Below are 25,437 nucleotides of genomic sequence, written 5' to 3'. Positions count from 1 at the left end.
CCGGCAAAGTCAGCATCACAGGTGCTTCCATTCATTTCTTTGGGTGCGTGCTGTTCGGATCGGCTGATCCGAACAGTGTTCGCTCATCTCTAGAGAAGAGCCTTGCAGACACGGGGCGTACAGTAAGCATATAGTTTTTTTTTTGTTGTTGCTTGCTTTATCGCAGCCCTAACCCCTAAATTGTGTGTGGTTTAGTGCTGAAAATAGTCCTCGCATCTTCTGTTTAAGCATGTATGTAGTTTTTTTGTAGCAGCATCTTAACTTGAAGGGGTGCGTTGTTCTGGGGTAGATTTAGGAGTTCCATAAGGTGTTTCTTCCCAATATGAAGAGACCATAGCTGGTGCAGATTTTGCTTTGGAGCCCAGGAACTTCATGTTACGCTTCTGATTAGTAGCAAAATTGCACAACACTTTTTGTGCCATTTTGGTAATGCTAGGTTCACACCTGCACTTCCCCAAGTGGATCCCCCAACCCCCAAACGGAAACCTAATTTGCTTACAAAACAGGTTACCCGTGGATCCCATAGACTATAATGGGGTCTGCTGGGTTTCCGCCTAAGATAGGCAAAAAATGTGGAGAGAAAAGTGCTGCTTGCAAAACTTTTCTCTCCATATTTTTAAAGCGGAATGGGAAATGGAATCCCCAGGCGGAGAACGGGCGCAGATGTGAACCTAGCCTTGCTAGTACCCTAAACTAAACTGGCATTAAACTGGCAAATCCACTTCAAGGGGGCATTCACAGGTAGTAAAGTGGCGCTGATTCTGGCACGATAACTTGCGGCAGAATCAGTGCTAATAAAAAAAAAAACTCCCACTGAATTCAATGGGTTCCGTTTTCCACGCGGAAAACATTGAAATCAATGGGAGGCTTTTTAACCTATTGATTACAATGTGTTCCGCGCGGAAGACGGAACCCATTGAACTCAATGGGAGTATTTTTATCAGAGCTGATTCTGCCGCGAGTTATCTTGTCAGAATCAGCGCCACTTTACTCCGTGTGAATGCCCACTAAGGGAAAGTTCCCACTGTTTTATGGTAGGCAGATTTTGAGGCAGAATCCACTCAAAATATGTCATCTTCAAATCATTTCAATGGGAGTCAGTAGCAGATTTTTGTTTTTCCTGTAGTGGTTTTTCATCTACTGGAAAAAAAGTAGCACCATCACCTATCTTCAGGCCAGGGGCCCCACATGGAGTAGACAGGGCAGTTTAGCCATGGTGGAAACACTGGCACAAACCGCTACGTTTCACAGTACCTGCAAAATGGACTAGCAAATTCCATTCACACATTGCAACGGAAATGCTGTAATTTACAAAAACCATTGTGGTTTTGGAAATCACAGCATGTCAATTATACCTATGGAAATGCTGGCGGTCTTGCTTTTAAGTATAATGGAAGCAGAAAGTCCACAGAAGTAACCTGAAAAGCACTGTGGAAAAACCATGCTCTGTTGCCGCAGTGTTTTTCCCTGCAGCGCTACATTCCTGCAGGCCCGCTATGACCTTAGCCTAAGGCCTCGTTCTGCAAACGCAATCCGCATGAGGACCCCCCCCTCTGAATGGGATACCAAACGCAACTGCAAGCGGTGTGCCAGTGAAAGCACACGGACCCCATAGACTGTAATGGGGTCTGTGTCCTTGCCGCCAGATCTCTGCAGGGATCATGCGGACAGGAAAGTAGTTCACAATCTACTTTCCTGCCCGCATGATTTGTGCGAGCAGTGCATGGCCAGCACACAAACCCCATTATAGCCTATGGGGTCTGTTACCCCATGCAGACTCCCTGAATGGAATACTGAACGCAGATGTGAACGAAGGGTCAGACAGATTCTTCTTTGGAAAACCCATAGAAATGAATGGGGGCGGAAAAAAGCGATGCAGCTTTTAGATTTTTTTTTTTTGCAAAAAAAAAAAAAAAAAAAAATGCATAAAAAACCGCTAGCTGTTTTCTTAAGCAAATTTTCTAGGCTCATCTCCAAAACAGTGCACCAGAGAAAAATTACCAATTCCTGAACCAAATTTTTTTCAGTGTCCAAAATTCTCCAAAGTCCCTGCATACACATAAAAAAAAAAATTCTAACTAACTGCAGTCGCCAACTTAGGGAGCTTACGCTGGGTTCACACCTGCGTCTGGGGTCTCCGTTCTGTGGTTTCCGTCTTCTGCATGCCAGAAGACGGAAACCACAGACCGGGTCCGGCCGTGCGCGGCGGTGAGCGTTTTGCGCTCTCCGCCGCGAAACCGGATTTTTTTATCCGGACACAGAGTACTGCATGTCCGACTCTGTGTCCGGATTATAAAACCCGATTTCGCGGCGGAGAGCGCAAAACGCTCACTGCCGCGCACGGCCGGACAGCTTTCTCACCCATTCAAATGAATGGGTGAGAAAGACTCCTGCAGGTTTCCGTCTCCTGCATCTGTTTTATGCAGGAAACGGAAACCTGCAATAAGGACCGACGACGCAGATGTGAACGAGCCCTTAGTAATTTACTGCATATGGTGCTATATTCAGAATATCCTATCAGTGGTACTAAGAATCCAGAACACTGGTGGGAATTTACTATTCCCTCTACGCAAGAATACTAGGCGAGATGGGAGTAACTGTGGCACATCATTGGCAATGGGTCCTTTTTTTAGCCAAAGATGAGACACACTGATTTTTCTATGCCCTGCTCACCACTTTTTATGAAGGTGGGCACAGCAGAGAAGTCCAGGGACGCTTCAGCCAGACAAAATTACAGATACGAGCTATAACTGAAAATGTACACTAGTAGCTGACTGGGGAAGACTTCTGGCACATGGGAGTACATATGATTTATCAAGAGACCAGAACCTCTTAATGATTCAGGTGAATCTCACACAAGCTATGGAATGTATTAAGACTGGCGTACAAAATGGCAGTCTTTATAAATTCCCACCATTGTGATTTATAGATCTATGTAGTAACTTCCGATCAGAATATCACAGCTTTAACCACTATCAAGATAAATTAATGAAGTAATCCACAATCTCAAATTTATGCCCCACTGGATTACATTATCTACCTGCTACTATTGTATATGGTAGGATGTAACTAGTCACATTGTATTACTGGTTACATCCTTGTCACAGGAAATGGATCTGACCCACTGCAATAATGGTTAATATCGACAAAATTCATGGTCGGTCAGGTGATAGAAAAGGTAGTAGTGATACAGCATAGAGTGCTAGTATGGCCAAACGTGTGCCATGTGTAAAGAAGTCAGTCTGGGATATACGAGACTGGAGTTGGACACACTTGACAATTGCAGCCTCTTAGTGATGGTTTTGGATATTAATGGTTGGATGGTGGGAGGGGTGTGAGGCTGAATCTGGGTGTAATAGGAGGTGGTACTGTGCAAAAGTATAGCACAGTAATGCTGGGTGTTGGTCAGGGTATTTTGGTGCAGAGCTATGAAAAGAGCAGAGGTCACAGCAATGAGATTACTGTGTGGGACAGGACAGCGCGGGGAGAAGAGGAGAGGAGGGGGTGATGCATTCACAAGCAGAAAGCTGAGTCTGAAAAAATGCAAATCCCATCCAGCACACTCACCTTAAGCCTCACTCCGAAACATAGGAACTTATTACTAGAGCCTGTCAGGGATTTGTTCCCATTCTGACAGTGTGTGATGCTCAGTTCATCTGCAGAAGCTGCTCAACCTCGCTGAAAGCTGCACGGCTATTGGATGATCTCAGTGACTTCATCCAGCCACATTCATCATTGTATACTCAATGTCCCCAGCACTGGGAATGCAGATCTGCCTTTGGCCTAGTTACACTGAAATCAATAGATGCCAAGAGACGACCTACAACCGGATGATGATGGGTGTTTGGTACCTAGAATAAAGATGCTTCAGAGGCGGACTGTCATCTGCACACGAGTGCATGCCTGGATCCTGGGCTTTCAGTACTGCATGTTCAGCAGTTGGGGTGTTCCAGAACAGCTAGTGATCTCCACAGTCTGCAGATAACAGCAATGCAGCTGACAACACTATGTCCTAACAGACATTATGGAATAATGGGACCTCTAGGCTGCGGTAACTTTACACAGCAGTAACAGGATGGGTCGCTTTTCTACCGGTTAGCAGCTGGATACAAGACTGACAATGGTGCAAACGCACTGAACATCTGCTGCTCCAGGAAGAGGCGGATTGAACGTTTATCATCACTGCGTCTCCTGTCATCATTCACCTTTCATTGCACATAAATGAAGCTTATTGCATGGAAATTGATAGATGGCTCTCTTTATGTACATATGGTATTGATGGAGGAAGCCACCCCCTGTTCTATCAGCATGATTCACCTAAAAAAGCCCATGACACTTCCGATGATTCCCCTTAATGAGAACAGAGGACCGCAAAGATAAGCATAGGGATAGTCACATGGCAGCAAATAGGGCAAGAACTGATGCCCAAGGGTGATAATACACGTGCGGTTTTTACATGCATTAAGGCATGTATTGTTTCTTTCTACATCAATAAAGATGGCTAAAATACATTAAAAAAACATATAAAACACCTGTGTGGTTTGAAAAAATGGAAATGTTGGCATAAGTGAAAATGCAGATGTAAGTAGGTAAAATACTACTCATTACTACCTGCGGCTGCAAAGTTCGTAAAACATACACAGTGGGTGAGATTATTAACCCCTTCAGGACACAACACATTTTCAACTTTTACATTTTCGTTTTTTTACTCCCCACCTTCCAAAAGACATCATTTTTTGTTGTTGTTCCCATTCAGAGTGTCGTATGAGGATTATTTTTTGCAGGACAGATTGTACTTCATAATGGTGTCATTAAATATTCTGTGCAATCTACTAGGAAGCTGGAAAAAAAATCTAAATGGGGTGGAATTGGGAAAAAAACAAAAAAACAACAACAACACAATCATGCCAATTTCTTTCAGGTTTTATTGTTTCAGCTTTTATTTTATTCTGCGGGCCGGTAGGGTTACAGGGATACCAAATATATTTTCAAGATTTAATACATTTGCAAAACCATATTGTGACATCTGTAAATTTTTAACATAGCAGTGTAGAAAGCTGTCTAAGTCTAAGGCCACACATTGTGTAAAATGCAGCATTTTTTTTTGCTGCAGTTTTTTGAGCCAGTCAGGAGTGTATTTGAAGAGGACCTTTCATGTCCTCCTACACATGCAGTTTTATATATCACTAGAATTCAACACACTGTCCGCTTTCAAATCCTATGCGTTGGGGCTGGAGATATCGGTACCGTTAGTTTCGATACCGATCTTTGCCCATCATCAGAGGGGTGTTCCTGATAGTTTAGCTGGGCTGTAAGGAACGCCCCCCCTGACAGTACTCGTCTATAGACTTGTACATACAGGGCTATGGACGAGTACTCTCTGGAGGGGTGTTCCTCACAGCCCAGCTAGACTGTCAGGAATGCCCTTCTGACAGTGGGCAAAGATCGGTACCAAAATTAATGGCACAGATATCTCCAGTCCCGGGTAACAGAACGGGAAAGCCAACAGTGCGCGACTTTTTAGCGGTATATAAAACCGCATGTGCTGGAAGACATGAAAGATCCTCTTTAATAGAAGGGTATGTTTTACATAGTTCATCAGTATGTGTATTTATAGCAAAGTGCACTGTATCATTAAGTGCAGAATATGCCATTCAGAATGGTTTAATGTGTGTAAACAGGAGTTTTTAGAGAGTGGGAGGAGTTAAAGTATTAAATAGCCAAACCCTCAGCCAGAGTGGTTAAAAGAGGTTGTCCAGGAATTGGATCAACCCATCAAGGCAAGGGGAGGTGTAAAATAAGAAAAATAAAATATACCGCTGGTGCATGGATGCGATGATGTATGAGAGTAATGTAACCAGTCCCTCTCCAGTGACTACTGTGGCCGTGGATTGTTCTCACTGGTCATATGAGGCTGAGAACTTTTGGTATCCAAGCATAGGCATGAGACCAAAAGGACACCAGAGCACCAGAGACAGGAGAGTATTCTGTATTTTTTAATATGATACCTCCCTTTTTCCCCTGACTGGTTGCTCCAATTCCTGGATGACCCCTTTAAGATTTGTTCATTAGTTGGTGCTGTATGCACATATTGCCACCAGTTAGCTATGGCAGTGCAGTTTTTCCAAACCACCTAAGACAGGCTGCTCCATATCAACAGGCTTTTACAAGCTTGCAGAAAATATAATTTTCTTAGAAGACCTCTACTGCTACACAGAAGACCACAAAGGTGCCCTGAACACCCATAAGGAAGGCTGAAGTACATAAGCCATGAGAGCTGCCCAGGAAGGAACTTGAATAGGTTAAAAAAAAAAGATTCCCAGGACTTAGTTGTAGTATGGGGCACATCAGAAAAGACTAGGGAGAGTGAAGCATAAATGCCACTCCTGTACAAACGTCACACAAGTGGACCCTGTAACCAAAGACTCTGAGCATCCATTTTGACTAACTATTAAGGATTCTGAAATAAAAAAAAAAATTACAAAATCCACATCTGTATGCTGCAAAGGATGTCCTGCTTCTTTATTGATAACATAAAGGGCCCAAAATTCACCATTATTAGAGCTGGGTGTACCTGAGGGAGCATTCACCACCATTCATTCCTCCCGTCATTGTAGTGCTCTGCTAGACCTGTGGCAGATTTGGCAGGAAAGGATAGTCACCACAGTAAACAGATAGTGGTCACTGTTGCCATCTTGACCCTGCTCCCACCTCACCATACCTTGACATGCATTAATCTAACATAGGCCTTGTCATATCACTGAAACTAAAATCTACAGCAGTTAATAAATTTTTCCCACGTGTTTTGTGTTTTTGGCCCCTTTAACAGCACTGCAGCTGCATACCCATGGAAACCCATGCCAGGAAGCTTCCATTTTTCTGCTGATGTTAATGCACGTGGAGATTTGGAAGTCTGGAGATATTAATCTAGCCTAAAATTAAATCTGTTTTAATTGGCCATAGTAACCAATCAAAGTTGATCTCTGATTGGTTGCCTCACTGACTCAGCAGAGGATTGCCAACCCCACACTATAACTTTATGTGGTCTGACGCTTTGTAGCAGAGTTGCTGTGGTTTCTGACTGCCTCCCCTTTTCTATAATATCACTTACAGTTGATTGGGAAATTTTTAGGGGGGGGGGGGAATAGGTTTCAGAAACTGACTTAGAACAGTTACAACAGTGATATCCTATTACAATACCTGGTGCAAATTTCAGAAGCTCTGCAGAACGAGCCATGACAAGGATATTGTCAATTCACTCCTCACCATCGTCTTACAGTATATAACCTTACATAAAGACTCAAGCACCAAAGCAGACCACAAGAAATACAGCCACCAAAACCCATAGACACTGGTAGTGTCTACCACCCCACTTGTAAACAATATAAACTGCAATAATTCCACTATGACCTGATGGGGTAGTTCCTAGCATTCCAAAACCCTCCTAAACAATATTTGGCTCCAGTAACCAGCTAGTTTTAACCCCTGCTCTTAAATACCAGTTTACGCTGGGTTCACACCTGCGTTCAGGGTCTCCGTACTATGGTTTCCGTCTTCTGCATGGCAGAAGACGGAAACCATAGACCGGGTCTGGCCGTGCGCGGCGGTGAGCGTTTTAGGCTCTCCGCCGCGAAACCGGATTTTATTATCCGGACACAGAGTACTGCATGTCCGACTGTGTCCGGATTATAAAACCCGGTTTCGCGGCGGAGAGCGCAAAACGCTCACTGCCGCGCACGGCCGGACAGCTTTCTCACCCATTCAAATGAATGGGTGAGAAAGTCTCCTGCAGGCTTCCGTCTCCTGCATCTGTTTTATGCAGGAAACGGAAACCTGCAATAAGGACCCTACAACGCAGATGTGAACGAGCCCTTAGCAGCACCGACTAACTATAGCTCCTTGGTGCTCCACCATAACTAGTTCCTTATAAACAATACCAAATACCCCTGCCTTGGGGTCTTCCCCACCAAAACCATTTCCAAACACCACCAGCTTCAAGGACCCCCACTACCATAGCTACTCTGACAAAATCACTAACACAAAGTTCTCCCCACTTACCTGTCTGTGCCCCACCAAACACAACTCCAAACAAACGTGTGGGTGCTTCTCCTGGCTGTAGCTAACATCCCACACCTCCCCTGCCTCTCAGGTAACGGGCAATTAACCCACCAACTCCTGGTGTCCTTACTATCCAAACCTTGTCATGATGGCTTTCCCTAAGGGGCCATTCACATGGAGCAAAATGGATTGGATACCACGCGTATGGGGAAGCTTTTTTACCGTGCAGACTCTGGCGCCGATCCTGCACGGGAAAGCGCCATAATACGCGCAGTATCCGCACCATTTTGCTCCATGTGAATGGCGCCTAAGGCTTTGCCTTCTAGTCCGGCCTCACTTTTTTTTTTAACTACTTCAGTACCGGGCCTATTTGTGGACCATGACGGACACATTTTTGGGTATTTTTTATGTGCTGTTTTGAGTTCTATGACATTTTTATTATTTGGGTTACTCAACTATTTTTTTTTCCCATGACATATAGGGCTTTATTTTTATGTTGTTTTTATTTTTGGATCTTTTTTTTTTTTAAATTATATCTGGGAAAATATAAACAAAAGAGGAGGGAAGACGTGTCTAATTTTTTTTTTATAGCACAAAGTGCTACTAAAAAAAAAATTTCTAAAGTAGTTTTTACTCTTACATTTTATTTTGTTTGGTGTCGTTGGGGGTGGGGCTAGAACCTATAATAATTTATTTTATTTTTTTTATTATTTAATAAAAAAAATTTTTTTGAACTTTTCTATTCATTTTTTTTCTTACATTGTGTCCCCATAGGTCATAATAAACCTTTGGGGAAATCTCATCACTGTTTCTTTTTTTTTGGGGGAAGGATGATTTTCTCTGGTAATATTTAGCCCCAGTTGCAGGAGTAATACAGCCGCCTGCAGGTTACTATATAGCTGATCTGGGTCCTGAGGGCAGCTGCAACATGGCGGTGCTGGGTCAGAGGGCAGCCGCAACATGGTGATGCCCATAGCGGTATATATGGCACTTATGTTACATGTGTTAAAATGGCCCTGGCCCCAATACTTTTGTCCATGTAGGGTACATTAAAAAAAAGCAAACAAACAAAAAAAGAGTATTTTCGCCATGTTTCCATGTTTTTCAGTCACAGATCAGCATTCTAGACAGGGCAAGGTATTTCTTTTTATAAGATATTAGATTAGAAAAAAAAGGTACGCTTTTTCATTTTTTTTCCTTCTTAGTTCAGGTGGTTTTATTTCATAAAAGGTGTCACCATATGCTACTAACATTCAGTTCATAGACCGGAAAGATAGCAGGATGCGCTGTGCCCATAGCAATAATGCCTCTGAAATACTGCTGGATACAAGCTAAGCCTCGAAAAGGGATCAACTGTCCGGAAACCGGTTATCCAGGAAGTTGTGATGATCAAAGACAAAAACATAGTCATTACAGAATGGCATCACCTTATAGCTACTGTGAATAGAACTGCTACATAATTTATCAGATGAGGCACTGTAGTAGCAATGGGGAGAAAAATTGCTCACAAGGTTCACAATGCACAAGGTTCTATAGAATGCATAGTTACAGGGCCCTATATGTGCGTGTATATATATTTATATTGTATTTATAGTGACACTAGCATCTGCCCGCGACTTCGTCTGCTGGTTGGTGTTGGCGCTGAGCCGCTTATATTTAGCCAATTGCTGTTGTGAATGATCCGCCTGCTCCCGCGTCTCGGCTCTGCTACATGGCCACATACTCAGTTGTATGTACATCTCTGCATATGGAGAGCATTCTCAGCGCTGCCTAAACTCTGCTACATCGGGCAATTGTGATTACAGGGGTTTGGTTATGTGACTGTCTGAGCAGCTTCTGTGTTACAAAGGGCTGAAAGATGTTGCTGAAATGTGTCAGAGTTCGATCAGCCTGCTCTCGCACTCGGCTCTGCTACATCGCTGCATATGCTTAGGATACCCAGCTGTATGTACATGTTTGCATATGAAGAGCCTACTGAGCTGCGCTACAGCGCTGTATAAGCCCTGCTACATCGGGCAATTGTGATTACAGGGGTTTTGTTATGTGACTGTCTGAGCAGCTTCTGTGTTACAACTGATGTTGCTGAAATGTGCCAAAGTTCTCCCCCCACCCCCATCAGAGGCAGAACAGCACATTCTCTGTCGTACTCACTGAAACTCTACACCAGATATACTCCTGTTGCCCACACACAGCCTGCATGTTCTGTAGTCTTCTGATCTTCCATAAGACTCCATTTTCTTCAGCTTTGACACTGTCCAGCTTCATCCTATATAGCTCCGCCCACAAAATAGTGTGTAGCTCCGCCCACTGCCTAGTATGATCCTATCCTAGAATGGCTCAAGGACCTGTGATGACATAAGGACCTGTGATGACATAAGGACCTGTGATGATGTTATCATAGGTTCTTTAGTGTTGTGTGAACCTAAATTCCTTCACTGCGGTCGTGTAGTGACGTCATTTACCGGGATAAAAAGTAGCCTATGTTTGAATCAGGGTTCCTATGAATGTATGTGGCAAATTTCATGCAAATCCGTTCAACCGTTTTTGCGTGATTGAGGAACAAACATCCAAATAGATTAGTAGGATAGGATAGGATATGCAGGAGTGGATTAAGGGTACCATGTGCCCCGGGCTGTTCACAAAGCTTGTCCCCCCGTCCCCCCCATGCCAAAGATCCCTGTGACAGAATAATGTGTCATAGTGGTCCCTCCACACAGTATAATGTCTCATAGTTGATTATAAGGTAAGATTATAATAGAGCAAATGTGCAGTTACTTGCCGCTGGTCCCCAGCAACCACACATTTTATAATCCATCCTTGATCCAGCGTCCCTCACCATGAAACGGTTTATACCAGCTCATGTGGCTCTGGCTCCCACAGGCCCTAACACAACCAGTTACTTCCCCCAAAACGGAGTATTATGGGAAGGGTTAACACATGACTTATGAAGCCCTTTCACCTGCCTGCTAATAACCTTATTTGTGTGCAGCTCCACATAAAACACCCAACTTTCCCAGACTCATCCCTCTCACCCTGCATTCCTAGTGTGAAATACATACTTAATATCTCTAGTAAAAATAAATCCTATACTACTACTAATATAAATGTGAAATCACACAAAAACGGCTGAACGGATTTGGATGAAATTTGGCCCATAGATAGTTTGTAACCTCGATTAACACATAGGCTGCTTTTTATCCCGGTAAATAACATGGCTTCACGACTTATGAATTTATGTTCACATACTATATTACACTGGTCTTGGCAGCAGCTTATCTCAGGTTCTGATAAAGCCAGGTCTGTCATCTCTCTATGTAAACACTCAGCTAAACCTCAGTCCATTCTGTACATGCATTTGCATATTATCTGACCTGCTCCAGGCAGAGTGCTGACACACTGTATGGGAAAACACCTTTGATCCAAATTGGCAGTTTGCTACTTTTTTTTTAAAAAAAAGAAAATCTAATTGGTCGCAAAATTCTAAAACAACAAGAGCTATGAAGGTAGCCAGAAGTCAACAGAGTTCTCCTCAAGCAGAGCTGAGTGGGATCATCGATGCCAACAACACACTCATTATATGGAGTCCCAGCGAGCTGCTGAGTTGCCAGAACAATCACAGGCACAGTGCAAGGAACAAGTTCAGCGGCAGGCCAGTATGAGAGCTGCCAAAACACCAGAGCATGCGGATCATCGAAACTAACAACACGCTCATTATATGGCTTTCCAGTGAGCTGCTGAGATGCTGGAAAAATCACGGGCACAGCGCAAGAAATGAGTTCAGCGGCAGGCCAGCTTGACAACTTCCGAAACGCCGGAGCAGGCGGATCATCAACGCCAACAACATGCTCATTATATGGTGTCCCAGCGAGCTGCTGAGATGCCAGAACAATCACAGGCACGGTATGAGGAACAAGTTCAGCAGCTGGACAGATTTAGAGATGGTGAAACGCTGGAGCAGGCAAACCATCAACAGCAGCAATTTGCTGAATATAGGCAGATCATCTACTCCAACAACACGCAGAGTCACAGGCTAGTATGATATAAATATGACATTCCAGCAGATAAACATAGGTACAGTGGCGTAACTAGGAATGGTGGGGCCCCGTGGCGAACTTTTGACTTGGGGACCGACCCCCCCCCCCCCCGACCGACGCCGAAGACCTCGACCGAACCCCTCCTACACATTCCTGCGCGCTCTATTATGCCCCATAGCGGTCCCTGCACACATTATACCCCATAGTGGCCCCTGCACACAGTATTATGTCCCTTAGTGGCCCCTGAACACACTATTATGTCACTCAGTGGCCCCTCCACACAGTATTATCTCCCATAGTGGCCCCTCCACACAGTATTATCCCCCATAGTGGCCCCTGCACACAGTATTATACCCCATAGTGGCCCCTGCACACAGTATTATACCCCATAGTGGCCCCTGCACACAGTATTATCCCCCATAGTGGCCCATCCACACAGTATTATCCCCCATAGTGGCCCCTGCACACAGTATTATGCCCCATAGTGGCCCCTCCACACAGTATTATCCCCCATAGTGGCCCCTCCACACAGTATTATCCCCCATAGTGGCCCCTGCACACAGTATTATGCCCCATAGTGGCCACTGCACACACTATTATCCCCCATAGTGGCCCCTCCACACAGTATTATCCCCCATAGTGGCCTTTGCACACACTATTATGCCCCATAGTGGCCCCCTCACGCACTATTATCCCCCATAGTGGTCCCTCCACACAGTATTATCCCCCATAGTGGCCCCTGCACACAGTATTATCCCCCATAGTGGCCCCTGCACACAATATTATGCCCCATAGCGGCCCCTGCACACAATATTATGCCCCATAGCGGCCCCTGCACGCAGTATTATGCCCCATAGTGGCCCCTGCACACAGTATTATCCCCCATAGTGGCCCCTGCACACAATATTATGCCCCATAGCGGCCCCTGCACACAATATTATGCCCCATAGCGGCCCCTGCTCACAGTATTATGCCCCATAGTGGCCCCTGCACACAGTATTATCCCCCATAGTGGCCCCTGCACACAGTATTATGCCCCATAGTGGCCCCTGCACACACTATTATGCCCCATAGTGTCCCCTGCACACAGTATTGTACCCCATAGTGGCCCCTGCACACAGTATTATGTCCCACTGTGGACACCCATAAACAATTATTATACTCTGGGGGGTTTTAAGACCCCAGAGTATAATAATCGGAGACCCAGGGGGAGAAGTAGTCCTCTGAAGTAGTCGGCCTCTGAAGTAGTCCATCTTCAATTACGTCAGACGTCACATGACCAGGACGCAGGCCGGGGTCGTGAGACGTCAGACGACTAGGCCGAAGCCTGCCCGGATCATGGAGAGGTAAGTAACAGTGTTTTTTATGTTTCTTACCTCTCTCGGGCCGCCGATCATTATACTCTGAGGTCCAAAAAGACCCCCGAATATAATGATAGCAGCGGTAGCGGTTGTCACTGGGTCCCTAATGTCCCGGGCCCTGTGGCAGCTGCCTCTGCTGCTATGGCGGTAGTTACGCCACTGCATAGGTATATGTGTGATCTATAAATCTACTACTAAAGTTGCAGCAACAACATTTATATAGACTCAATGAACAATAAAGTGAGTGTAATATATGAAGTAACATTGGTCCACAAAATGCATTTTAAGGGAGCCTTCACACAAAGTAAACGCGCGTGTATTTTTGCAAAATACACGTGTAAAAATAAGACTCCCATTGACTTCAATGACATTTTACAGGCATATTTTTACAGGCGTATTTTTACACATGTAAAAAATATCATTGAAGTCAATGGGAGTCTTATTTTTACACGTGTATTTTGCAAAAATACACGCGCGTTTACTCCGTGTGAAGGCTCCCTAATGCTTATAAGTACACCATGTAACAATTATTCCCTATAAAGCTTGATCCTGGATACCATATAAATAAAGAGCAGGCCGGTAATACCAAAGAGATGTCACTCGCTTTTATGTTCCAGCAACCCACTGAAACATCCACTTTGATATACCTCATTACATCTCATCCCTGCCAGGACTGTGTCATATTTCAGACAGGAAGTGGGGGACATCATCGTCACTTCATCAAGGGAGATTAATATAACAGAGGCTCAGCTCTTATATTCACATGACCTTCTTCATCTGCAGTGACTTTATACCTGCCACATCTCTAGCTTTTTGTTTTTTTCTTCTACAGAGTTCGATAAGTACACGTGTAGTTATAGTGAAAAAAAACAAACAAAACATATTTAGAAAATTACTACTTTGGGGAAAAGGGTTCTTTTTCTTTTTTAATTGTACAATTATTCTGCACATTTATTAAAGAGACTCTATCATTAAAATTGTATTTTTTTTCTGCCTACCACATAGGAATAGCTTTAAAAAATGATATTCTTCTCCTACCTTTACATGTCTTCACCGGGCCGCCGTTCGGTAGAAATCCCGCTTTTCGTCAGTATGCAAATGAGTTATCTCACAGCACTGGGGGCAGGCCCCAGCACTCAAACAGCACTGGGGACGTCCCCAATGCTGCGAGAGAAATTTCCAGTACCGCCTCCATCTTCGTCTGGAATGCCCTCTTTGCGTCTTTTTCTGGCGCTGGGTTCAAACTGCGCATGCCCGCCGGCCACAAGAAGATGTCCGCTTACACTTACTGTGTGGCTTTGCCCAAGGTATAGAAGTTTGAACGCAGCTCCAGACGAAGATGAAGGCGGCACTGGAAATTTCTCTTGCAGCATTGGGGACGCCCCCAGTGCTGTTTGAGTGCTGGGGCCCGCCCCCAGTGCTGTGAGATAACTCATTTGCATACTGACATAAACCGAGATTTCTACCGAACGGTGGCCCAGAAAAGACATGTAAAGGTAGGAGAAGAATAGCCTTTCTTAAGGCTATTCCTACGTGGTAGGCGGAAATAAAATACAATTTTAATGATAGAATCCCTTTAAGCTACTTACAGCATGCATTCATAAATTGCAAATTTGTGAATAATGTCGCATCAGAGGCCACATTTTGGGAAAAAGCTGTTTTTTTTTTGTTGTAGGAGTTGCTGCATTTTTTTTGAGCCAAGGCAAAAAGCTCATTGAAAAGTAATGGGAAGAAAATAAAGCACACCAAGTCCAATGTAGCAAAAAGATAACACATTTCAGGCTTTGTACCCCTTCATCATATTATAAAGACAGTGACAGAACTACCACTATAGCAGCCGTAGTGATTGGGCCTCATGCTGCTTATTTTTTTTAATAGGCCATTACCTGTAGGATTACACCAGCAGGTAACAGCCACTATTTCTTTACTATTCCCCATTCCTGGTCACCTCTGCTTCCCCTTCATTCGCTGGTTATACTCACTGTAAAGGGTTGTGCACTATATTTTAGAACTGTGGCAGGAAGAAGGTAAAAATAAAAATATAAAAAAAACCCACTCACCTGTTACAGGCTAGTGTACAGTCTTCACCCCAGTGGTCTATGGAAAGGAATCAGGATGTCCCTTGTAATGTCCCATGTCCTTTCCTTAAGCCGCTGATTGGCTTCAGCGGTCAAGGGTAATGGGAAATTCCACTAGAAAAGCCCTGGGGTGCTGCATGGAGCGGACATCAGCATGAGACACCAGAGCACCTTCCCCAGTCTCCCTCTGCAATTCTAAATATTCTGGACAACTCTTTTCAGTGAGTATACTCAGGAAATGAAGAGGAGGGCCAGCTACATCTGCCCCCTCCCCATCCATTACTGATAATGTTCTTCCAGAAATAAGTATACAATTGCAAACAAATACCCAAGTGACCATCCTATAGGAGATCCAGAAAACACTGTATTGAAATACAGAGCAATATGCAACAAAACCAATAAAATTCAAGAAAAAATATAAGAAATGAGTGAAGCTACTGCTGACTGTGAATAATATCTCATCTGTAACCACACAAGCAGCCAGAAGCAGATTCAAGTACTTAGAAGACTTTTCTTACATTGTAAGACTGAGTTAAAAATTCAGTTGAGACTGCCACAGAAACCACCAGAAATCACGTGCATGGAGTACTTTTCTCTCCGCTGCTTTCAGTATGAAAACAGCAGAACCAATTATAGTCACTGGGGTCCCCCGACATCCACGTGCAACCTCTGGTTTAGTCTGGCATTAGAGTGACCTAGTGTAAGTTGTGAGATTTGCAGGATCCTCAGTCTTTTGCACACAGTTTGCAGACATGTCTGTGTCAGTTGTGAACAGGATCAGCCCCTCCTCCTTCTATTCACTGTGTGAAGAGAGAAAAGGGTGGTCCCTAAGGGTCAGTTCACACGTGAACTGCCCGCGCGGGTTTTGACACGGAGAGAGACGTGGTGAGCCGCGTCTCTCTCTTGTCAAAACCCACCTGCTGCGACCATCGCTGTCGCGGCTTAACCCTCTGCTGTCGGCTCAAATGAATGAGCCGACATAGGAGTGATCTGCTGGGGGCGGAAGCCGCGCGGTTGAGCCCGCACGGCTTCCGCCTGAAGAAAGGACATGTCCTTTCTTTTCTCCGCTAGCGGCGGGCTGCTAAAAGCCCGGTGGTCTACATAGACCACCATTGTAAAGGGGCGGATTTTGAAACGAAATCCGCTGTCAAAATCCGCCCCTTTGTTCACGTGTGAACTAGCCCTTAAACTCACTGAGATAAGCAAGACTGAATGAATCTAGGGACAGACTTACTTAGTAACAAAACAGCAAATTAGCTAGATGGCAGAAACCTAATGGCAGGAACTTTGGAGTGGGTTTTCAGGCAGAAAGCATTACATTTTGATCCAGAATCACATACTTTATGAAATGAGACTAAATTGTCTGAAAAGTTACTGACTATTAAAGTTTACAGGGCTATTATTCAGCTAAGGCTACAGTCACACTAGCATTCGGTGACCATTTGGCGACTCCATCCCCCATTTTGCTTAAAATATGCAGAGAGAAAAGTCCTGCAAGCGAGGTTAGTGGACCTGAAGCAGACCTGAAGAACGGAAACTTGAACGCTAGTGTGAACCTAGTGTAAGGAAGCTTCTCATGATACTTTTTATGGTCTAGCTGTCCCCATCATTTCCCAGCTGTACATCACTTTATGGATACCCATCTACTTGGCAATCTACCCCATTTGTTATTTATTTCTTTATGTATATTGTCTTTACAATCTGGTTTCATTTGCAATTTTCTATTATATTGTGGGTTTGTTATTCTTTAATTTCCAGCTAAGTAATACATCTCATTTTGCATTAGACATATAATCATCTAACTCCTCCCATTACATTGGGACTGGTATTTATACTTAAAGGGGTTCTCCCATCTTATTCTTTCAGCCAGGCTGCATGCAGTGTCTGCTTCTCACTTCCTGTATTTCTCCTCCCTCCCCACTGCTAAACAGGACAAACAACACTTCTGCAAATCAGATAATTGCAGATTCTTGTACAGAACGGGCTCAGTATTATCTGTGTGCTTACTTAGAGAGTTAACAGACCAGGCTTTATCAGCAAAGTGCAATTATCTGAACAAATTGTCCTGCCGCCACTGAGTAAGTGACATCACTTGTCCTATCTCCCAGGTCCATGGTTATAACAATGCTGTGTAAACAATGGGAGGAATAAATTCACAGAGCAGGCAAACAAAGCAGAATTTCTAAAGCAATATATTTAGAAAAATGCTTCAATTTACATAAGTTACTAGTATAGATAGGATCCTTGAGATGGGACACCCCTTTAAGCTGTTGGCTTTGCTTTATAAGATAAGATAAGATAATCCTTTAATAGTCCCACAATGGGGAAATTTCAGTGATACAGTTTCATAGATGGTACAGTAGTATATAACAAGAGAGAAACACATACAAGCTCATGGCAGATAGAGAAATCCTAGGAATCAGAGAAACTAAAAAGGAAAGAAACACAGACACACTGCAGGATCATTTAGTTATTTGTGTGGAGTGTTGTTAATAATAATAATACAGCTCGACCGTGGTTGGAGGACATGAGGAGGGGTCACAGCATGTGGATATAACAAGCAGAAAACATTTTTGCAGAGGTGGGGGACATATGCAGCTATCATAATAACATGTGGCAGTTCCTTTGGTAGGTGGTGAGATCTCCTGCTCACAGCTGATAGTTTGGTATCTTGTATCAGCACTATTGTCCATTAACCACAAAAAATGCCCCAAATGTCCTTCATCACAAGCCCTCCTCTTCCTCCTTACCACTGTGTTCTACTTCCCCAAAGAAGTCTGAAGCCATCCAGGTATACATGGTGCTGCTCTCTTGCCAAGCTTCCATAACTCCTGGGGGTAGGTGGGTGATGATTCCCAGGCTGTAACAGAGTCCCACGTGTTCACAGTAATAGAAAGAAATACCAGTCAGCTGTAGCATCTTCACACACCAGCAATAGACTCCAAAAAACATCTCCTTGAAGGAAGAAGTCCGCATTTCCATGTAGGTTTCTCCTCCTTGCCGCATGGTGAGCCATGCTGTCCTAGCTGGGGGGATGGTAACAGGCACATGTGGAAACCAGCTGAACCAGGTCTTGTCATTGTTCATGCTTTACAATAGAAACAAAATACTCCACAGGGTCTTCCATTCGATTTATAGTTGCTAATTCATAGTGCTAGATTGCTTAGTTACACGATTCTTGAAGATACAGAGAAAAAGAGTGAGAAAGGAAAGATAGAGATTGCTCCCAGCTTGGAGCCCTGTATCGAGGCAGCCACTAAGGGCGCCAGGAAGTAGGAGGAATACAGGTCTATACTATCTGAAGAAGAGGTACAAAACCTGAAATGTTTATTAATTTGTGTCACTATACAGAATGTTGGCTACATTTGGCTTGATCCTGCTCTATTTTATTAGAGAAGTGGGTATCCTGGGCTTTTTCTTGGCATTATAATTCTTTAACCTACATTCTAAATAGGTACAATCCAGTAAGACACTGCTTTTAAAGAGGTTCTCTAGTTCGAGTATTGCAACATGGAAGTAATTCCTCACCATCTTCAGACTTAGTTCACATGGTGCATTTTTAAAATACTATCAGCATGCATTTTTTTAAATTGCCCAACATGGATGGAGTTTCCAGGATTGTACACAGTCCTGTACATATCACCTTAGATCTCTACTGAGTCACATGCAGCGCAGGTCTACTGTAGATTGCAGCCATCCTTCTGCAGGTATTAAGCCTAGTGACACAGTGGATGGCGGTGGATTTCACAGACTAGCTGCCATGTTGCCTGGAATGGTAGAACAAAGATATTTCCTAAGTATAAAGGCTTAAAAAAAGCAGCTGAGGAGGAAATGATTCCTGCTAATAAGTATACTCTGCACACAGAAAAGCATTGTGGTTAATATTATCTATTCTCCTTAAATGTCACCTCTGACTCACAGCAGTGCTTAGAAATCATCCTTAAATAAGGACAAAAGAGAAATCGCAAAGAAAACAGCAATGGCAGAATCACTGGGCTCATTGTGGGATGTATTGTGCAGAGAATCACCCGCCATCACTGAGAAAAGAGTAAGACTGGAGGGAAACTTCCTCTTTTTTCAGTCTTTCATTAGTCAGAGGGCTCCCTGAGGGTCCAGCATGAGATGAGTAATGTGTCCCCAATACAATAGGGTCTGTTAGTTGTAAATAAGACAAGTGGTCTCATAGATGGGGAGGAGAGGGGCAGAGGACAACGCGCGGTTATGAACCAGAAAGTTCACTACCCCATCGAAAAGAATAAATATATATATATATATATATTCCTCAGGGATGTCTTCAAACAGTGTTGTGTTTAGTTCAGTAATTTTTTTTTTATAGGTGCATAAGATGGCACCTATAAACTGCATCGATGTAGGTCGTCCTCGACCCACCCTGCCTTGCTAATTATAGAGGACCTTTCATGTCCTCGGAGATGGGCCAGACTGTAGTACATATTGCTAGAAACCTGACAGTGCAATGAAATCAGCACACAGTCAGCTTTACCGTAGATTTTAGTACCGTTTCTGCACAGATATCCCTCCACTGTCAGTAAGGTGGGCCCTTACAACTTAGGGCTGTGAGGAACGCCCCTCTGACAGTACTCTTCCGTAGCCTTATACTGTCAGGGGGGTATTCCTCACAGCCCAGCGATGACGCTAGGATGTAAGGCTCGCCCTTCTGACAGTGGAAAGATATCTGAAACAAACAGCACCGATATCTCCGGTTCCCAGGTGCATGCCGGCAAAGCTGACCAGCTTTCTAGCAGTATATAATACCGCCCATCTCCGAGGACATGAACAGCCCTCTTTATCAATGTGCAGCTTGCTTCTATCCTGATAGTTTGTTATAATGTATCAAGTCTGGTTTACAGTCCTATTGTCAGGACTGAATACAATTATAACAACCCATCTGCAGTAAGACGTCTATGCAGGTCTTCTTAAATCATGCAGAAATCATGAAAACAGGCTGAGACACTAAGGTTAGTACAAAATCGAAGAGTTTTTCATCATCCAAGGATTACATTATTTTTTCATAAAAGCCTTTTAAGCAGAAAGAAACAAGTTTACTACAATATACAGTGCAGTGTAACGGAGTTGACTCATTGCAATATAAACATTGGAGGGACATTAAGAAGCCTCCTTGTGTCACACTTCCCGGACACTTGTGGGCATGTAACAATCATCTAGTGATGGATCACACTCCTACTCAGCAGCTATTTGGGTTCTGTGTGAGTGAGAGCTGTCACTTCTGCGTAATGCACAGAAGGGATGGTGTGAACAGTGAAGACACGGTGTCATAGATCCATCTAAAGCAAACGTATACTCATTTTGTCACATTTCTAATGAGCCAAACGATGCCCCAGAAAAACTTCAGCTACACATTTTTAATAAAAAAGCCCTAACCAACACTGGAGACAGTGAGTGAGTGATAAGAGTGCATAAAATGCAGAATATGTTGCATACATACAAGCAAGAGGAATAAATCATAATAATAAGTAAAACAATGATTTGACCCATTGGATGTTTCAACTGGATGTATCCAGCTGCTCTATATACCCGTATACTCTGTGACAAAAATAATAATAATAATAATGATGTATCCAGCTAGAAATTCTGCAAAAATTGGCATGCAGTAATATTTCAGGTAGATATGTAAATTATTGCAAGTGGGTCTTGCTACAAGAGTGTATAACAGTGCATCACTTGCTGACCTATAAAAAGGTTCTCAGAGGCTACGTTTGGGTAGTTTACCTCTTATTGAGAGATCACTGATGGCTCAACATGCCTCTACAGTGAATTCAAAGACATTTTACCCTGTTGTGAAGAATTGAAGAATCCGGCATCCACATGCATAAAATCCAAATGCTTTATTAGGAAACGTAAAAAATGTTGTCCATACAATCAGTGAACATCACTCCCTACCCCCGAACACACCGCGTCAGCCAACGTCACTTCTCCGTGGTGTGTTTGGGGGTAGGGAGTGATGTTCACTGATTGTATGGACAAAATTTTTTACGTTTCCTAATAAAGCATTTGGATTTTATGCATGTGGATGCCGGATTCTTCAATTCTTCATTACGACACACTCCGAGTCGACGGGGATTTCTTTCATCCAGGCACCCGATTATTCCTCCGGTAACCGTGAGTGTGGTCTCATTACAAGGATGTATTTGTTTGTGCAAACGATACTATGATATGCTATTACACCGAAAGGGATCGTGTTTATGTATTTGAAGCACCAAATCATCTGAGTTTCCACAAATATATCTTGTCAGCTGTTTGTATTGTTGACATCTATCTACTATCAAGATTAGTTTCTGTATGGGCTGTGATATTCCTTTTCCCCTTCCCACCTTTGCTAAAGTCACATTTTACCCTGTTGACAGACTTCCAATCTGGGGAGCCATCAAATATGACAGTCAGTTACCCATAGTAGTGATACGAGGGATCCTGTGGCTACATGTATTGCCTCAAGGCAGGGCTAACAACTGGCATTTTACAGCAAGATAATGCTCGCCCACACAGAACAAGCATTGCAACACTTCCTTGGTCTCCCTGGTTGCCAGATTTATTCTACAACACAGTAGCTTGTAAATAAAGTCTTGTGGTCCCCGATGCAAACTTTGACCCGGGCCCCCTACCCTCTTCTCTACAGCATATTCTTGTTAGTAGTTGTTATAGGTGCTGCAGTGGTATCCCCCTGTGATGCCCTATAGTGGCCCTCACACAGTATAATATGCTCCACAGTAGCCCCCACACAGTATAAAGTGAACCCCTTGAGCCACTACAGGCGAACCCAACAAAATTCAACAAATAATTGTGAGGATCGGCCCCCTGGTTAATTTCGGTGCTATTATTATGTTCTGGGGTCTCCTGAGACCACACAGTATAATAGGTGGAGGCCCAGAGAGGAGATTAAAATAACAAAACACTTTATACTCACCTTATCTCACCTGGGCATACTCACTCTGTCTGGCTCTCTCCAGCATCCTCTTTGGTCCTCTTCTGCATGTGACGGAGGTTACGTACCACAGAGATCCCCGCTGGGGCCTGTGATTGGTCCTCAGTAGTCACATGGGACACGATGACATCATTATGCCAGCTTGCCCCACAAGACCATTGAGGCCCGATCCCAGGCTCCAGCAGTGATTCCCGGGAAGTGTGACCTCAGTCACAGACAAGAAGAGCCCCGAAGAGATGCTGGGGACCATCAGAAGCCCAGGAAAGGTGAGTATAAGTTTTTAATCACCTCCCCTGGGAAGGTTACTTTTGAAAGGGGTCCTTCGGCATGTACAAAAATCACATAGCACCAGGCTCTTTTCCATTAAGAAGATGAGAGTTGACCCCTATAAGTTGGCCAATGATCTGGCCTTTATTTTTTTATCCCAGTTTGCATTCAACACCATAGCAATTAAGAGAAGTGAAAAAAAGATCCCCGCCTTTACTAACACTACATTATATCCCATCTCTAGTGCTGGGAAGCTCTTTAACTCAGATTATTGGGGGTGGCTAGGCAGCTATATAGAAATGAGATTCCTAATGAACACTAGGGGATACAGCAAAATAATGTCTATGGCGAGCTGTCACATGTAAATAGGGTCTAACTGGCACTGATCATATCTGGTATATGGCTAAACTGGCACTGTGTTGTGGGTTTTGTTATAAACAGGCACTATAACACAGACGTGATCCCCCCCCATACATGGAGAGCTGCAATACAGAGAGTCTGTCAGTAAATGTGTTATAAATCTAACAGCAATATCTTGTAAAGGTGATTCTACAGTTTCCAAATATTCCTGCTAGGTTCACACTAGTGTTTAGGCGTCTGTTCTTTGGGTCCCCTTGGGGACCTGAAAGATGGAAACTCATCCGCTTAAAAAGCTGTTACACGCAGATATTAGTCTATGGGGTCTGAGGTTTTAAACTGATTTCCTTTAGATGGATCTTTAGATTTTAAGTGGAATGTGGGATGAAGTCTCATACAGAGACTCAAATACAAGTATAAGGAAAATGTTGTTTTTGTACCGTTTTAGCCAGTGGGTAGGAAATATTAAAAAAAAAAAAAAAAAAAAAAAAAAAAAAAAAACTTAAACGTCTTCAGTAGATGATACCTTTTTTAAAGGCTAACTCATAATGATGACAGATTATAAGGTTTCGAAGCTCTCGGCTTCTTCTTCAGATATAACTAAAAACAATTTCTGAAAGTTGCATATTTATGTACAACAGGACACATAGGGATAGAATTATAGGAGGGGGGGGGGGAGGGGGAAAGAAGCTTATTGGTATTGTGGGGGAGGTAGGCTCAGCGGTAGCAGCAGCGGACCCAGACAGTCAGAGACAGACACCAAAATCAGTTTAACTCCTTAAGGACCAGGCCATTTTTTGGTTTCGCATTTTCGTTTTTCCCTCCTCACATTTCAAGAGCCATAACTTTTTCATTTTTCAGTTCACAGAGTCACATGATGGCTTATTGTTTGCGGGACAAATTGTACTTTGTAATGGCACCATTCAATATGCTGTGCAATGTACTGGGAAGCTGGAAAAAAATTCAGAATGAGGTGCAATTGGAGAAAAAATGCATTTGCGCCATTTTCTTATGGGTTTAATTTTTACAGCGTTCACTGTTTGGTACAAATGACATGTTACCTGTGTTCTACGTGTCAGTATGAACGCGGTGATACCAAATTTATATAGTATTTGAAATGTTTTGATACTTTTAAAAAAAATGATAAACTTTGCAAAATAGAAAAAAAAATTTGTGTCATCATGTTCTAACACCTGTAACTTTTTCATATTTCCATGTATGGAGCTGGTTGTGGTGTCTTTTTATGCGGGACAAGATGACGTTTCTATTGATACCATTTGGGGAAAGATCTAATGGTTTGATCACTTTTTATTCAATTTTTTATAAGAGGCAAAGTGTTGAAAAAAACGCTTTTTGGCTGTTTTTATTTTTTTGCCGCTACGTTGTTCGCAGTACGGGATAAATGTTTTAATATTCTAATAGTTCAGGCATTTTGGAGCGTGGGGATACCTAATATGTATGTTTAATGTTCTTTAATTACTTTTATAGCTAATCTAGGGAAAGGGGGGTGATTTGAACTTTTATATTTTTTTTATTTTTTTAATACTTTTAAAAACTTTTTTTTTCTTCTGTTACATTTATGATCAGACCCCTTAGGTACCTTGAAACCTAGGGGGTCTGATCGCCCATACTATTCACTGCAATACTACAGTATTGCAGTGAATAGCAAAATCGCAGCACTTCTATTAGACGATGCCTCTGGCATCGTCTAATAGATCTTGTGCAGAGACAAGCCTGGAAGCCTTCAATAGGCTTCCGGCTGTCATAGCAACCGATCACCGCCCTCATGTGACGTTCAGGAGGGCGGCGATCGGGGAAACATGGCGGCGCCCATGCCGCCTGCGCTGTTTACACGCTGCGGTCGCGTTTGACCGCAGTGTGTAAAGGGTTAACAGCAGCGATCGGCTCGGGCACCGACCGCTGCTGTTATTGGCAGGTCCTGGCTGTATGATACAGCCGGCATCTGCCGTGTATGGAGCGAGCTCAGCGTGTGAGCTCGCTCTATACATCCCCATGCGACCCATGACGTACAGTTACGTCAAGGGTCGCTAAGGGGTTAAACAGGGTTTTAGCCTGTGTGTTTATTTTGCAAAAAGGTGTTGGCAAACAAAAACAGGCCTTTACTTCAGGCAAAAACAGAAACACAAATACCTGCCCGGCTAGGCGACTAACTACACAAATGAACTCTGTCTATGCATGTGGCTTGCTTCAACCACACGGACAAAAGAAAATCAACAAAATAGAAGTTTGTGGAGCACCCACTGGTCTCACCAGATATCAGGTTTGAAGGACAGGACCTGGCTCCACCACTCTCCCCCAGGAAC

The 25,437-nt window shown here is 43.5% G+C and overlaps 1 protein-coding gene across 7 annotated transcripts in view; it reads right to left on the bottom strand.

The window, feature by feature from the left end:
* Positions 1-25,437, bottom strand: part of GRAMD1B (GRAM domain containing 1B) — a 193,296-nt gene that overhangs the window by 109,692 nt on the left and 58,167 nt on the right. Inside the window, exon 1 of one of the 7 annotated variants that reach the window (XM_075280038.1) lies at positions 3,568-3,925. The exons of 5 other annotated variants lie outside the window; for them this stretch is intronic. The gene's annotated coding sequence lies outside the window, so the exon portion shown is untranslated. Of the gene's footprint in view, positions 1-3,567; positions 3,926-25,437 lie in introns of those variants that run through there. One more of the 7 variants, XM_075280033.1, reaches the window with a different exon arrangement.

The sequence above is a fragment of the Leptodactylus fuscus genome, chromosome 6 (genome assembly GCF_031893055.1).
Source record: "Leptodactylus fuscus isolate aLepFus1 chromosome 6, aLepFus1.hap2, whole genome shotgun sequence".
Lineage (NCBI taxonomy): Eukaryota > Metazoa > Chordata > Amphibia > Anura > Leptodactylidae > Leptodactylus > Leptodactylus fuscus.
This window is presented reverse-complemented; position numbering and strand designations above follow the sequence as displayed.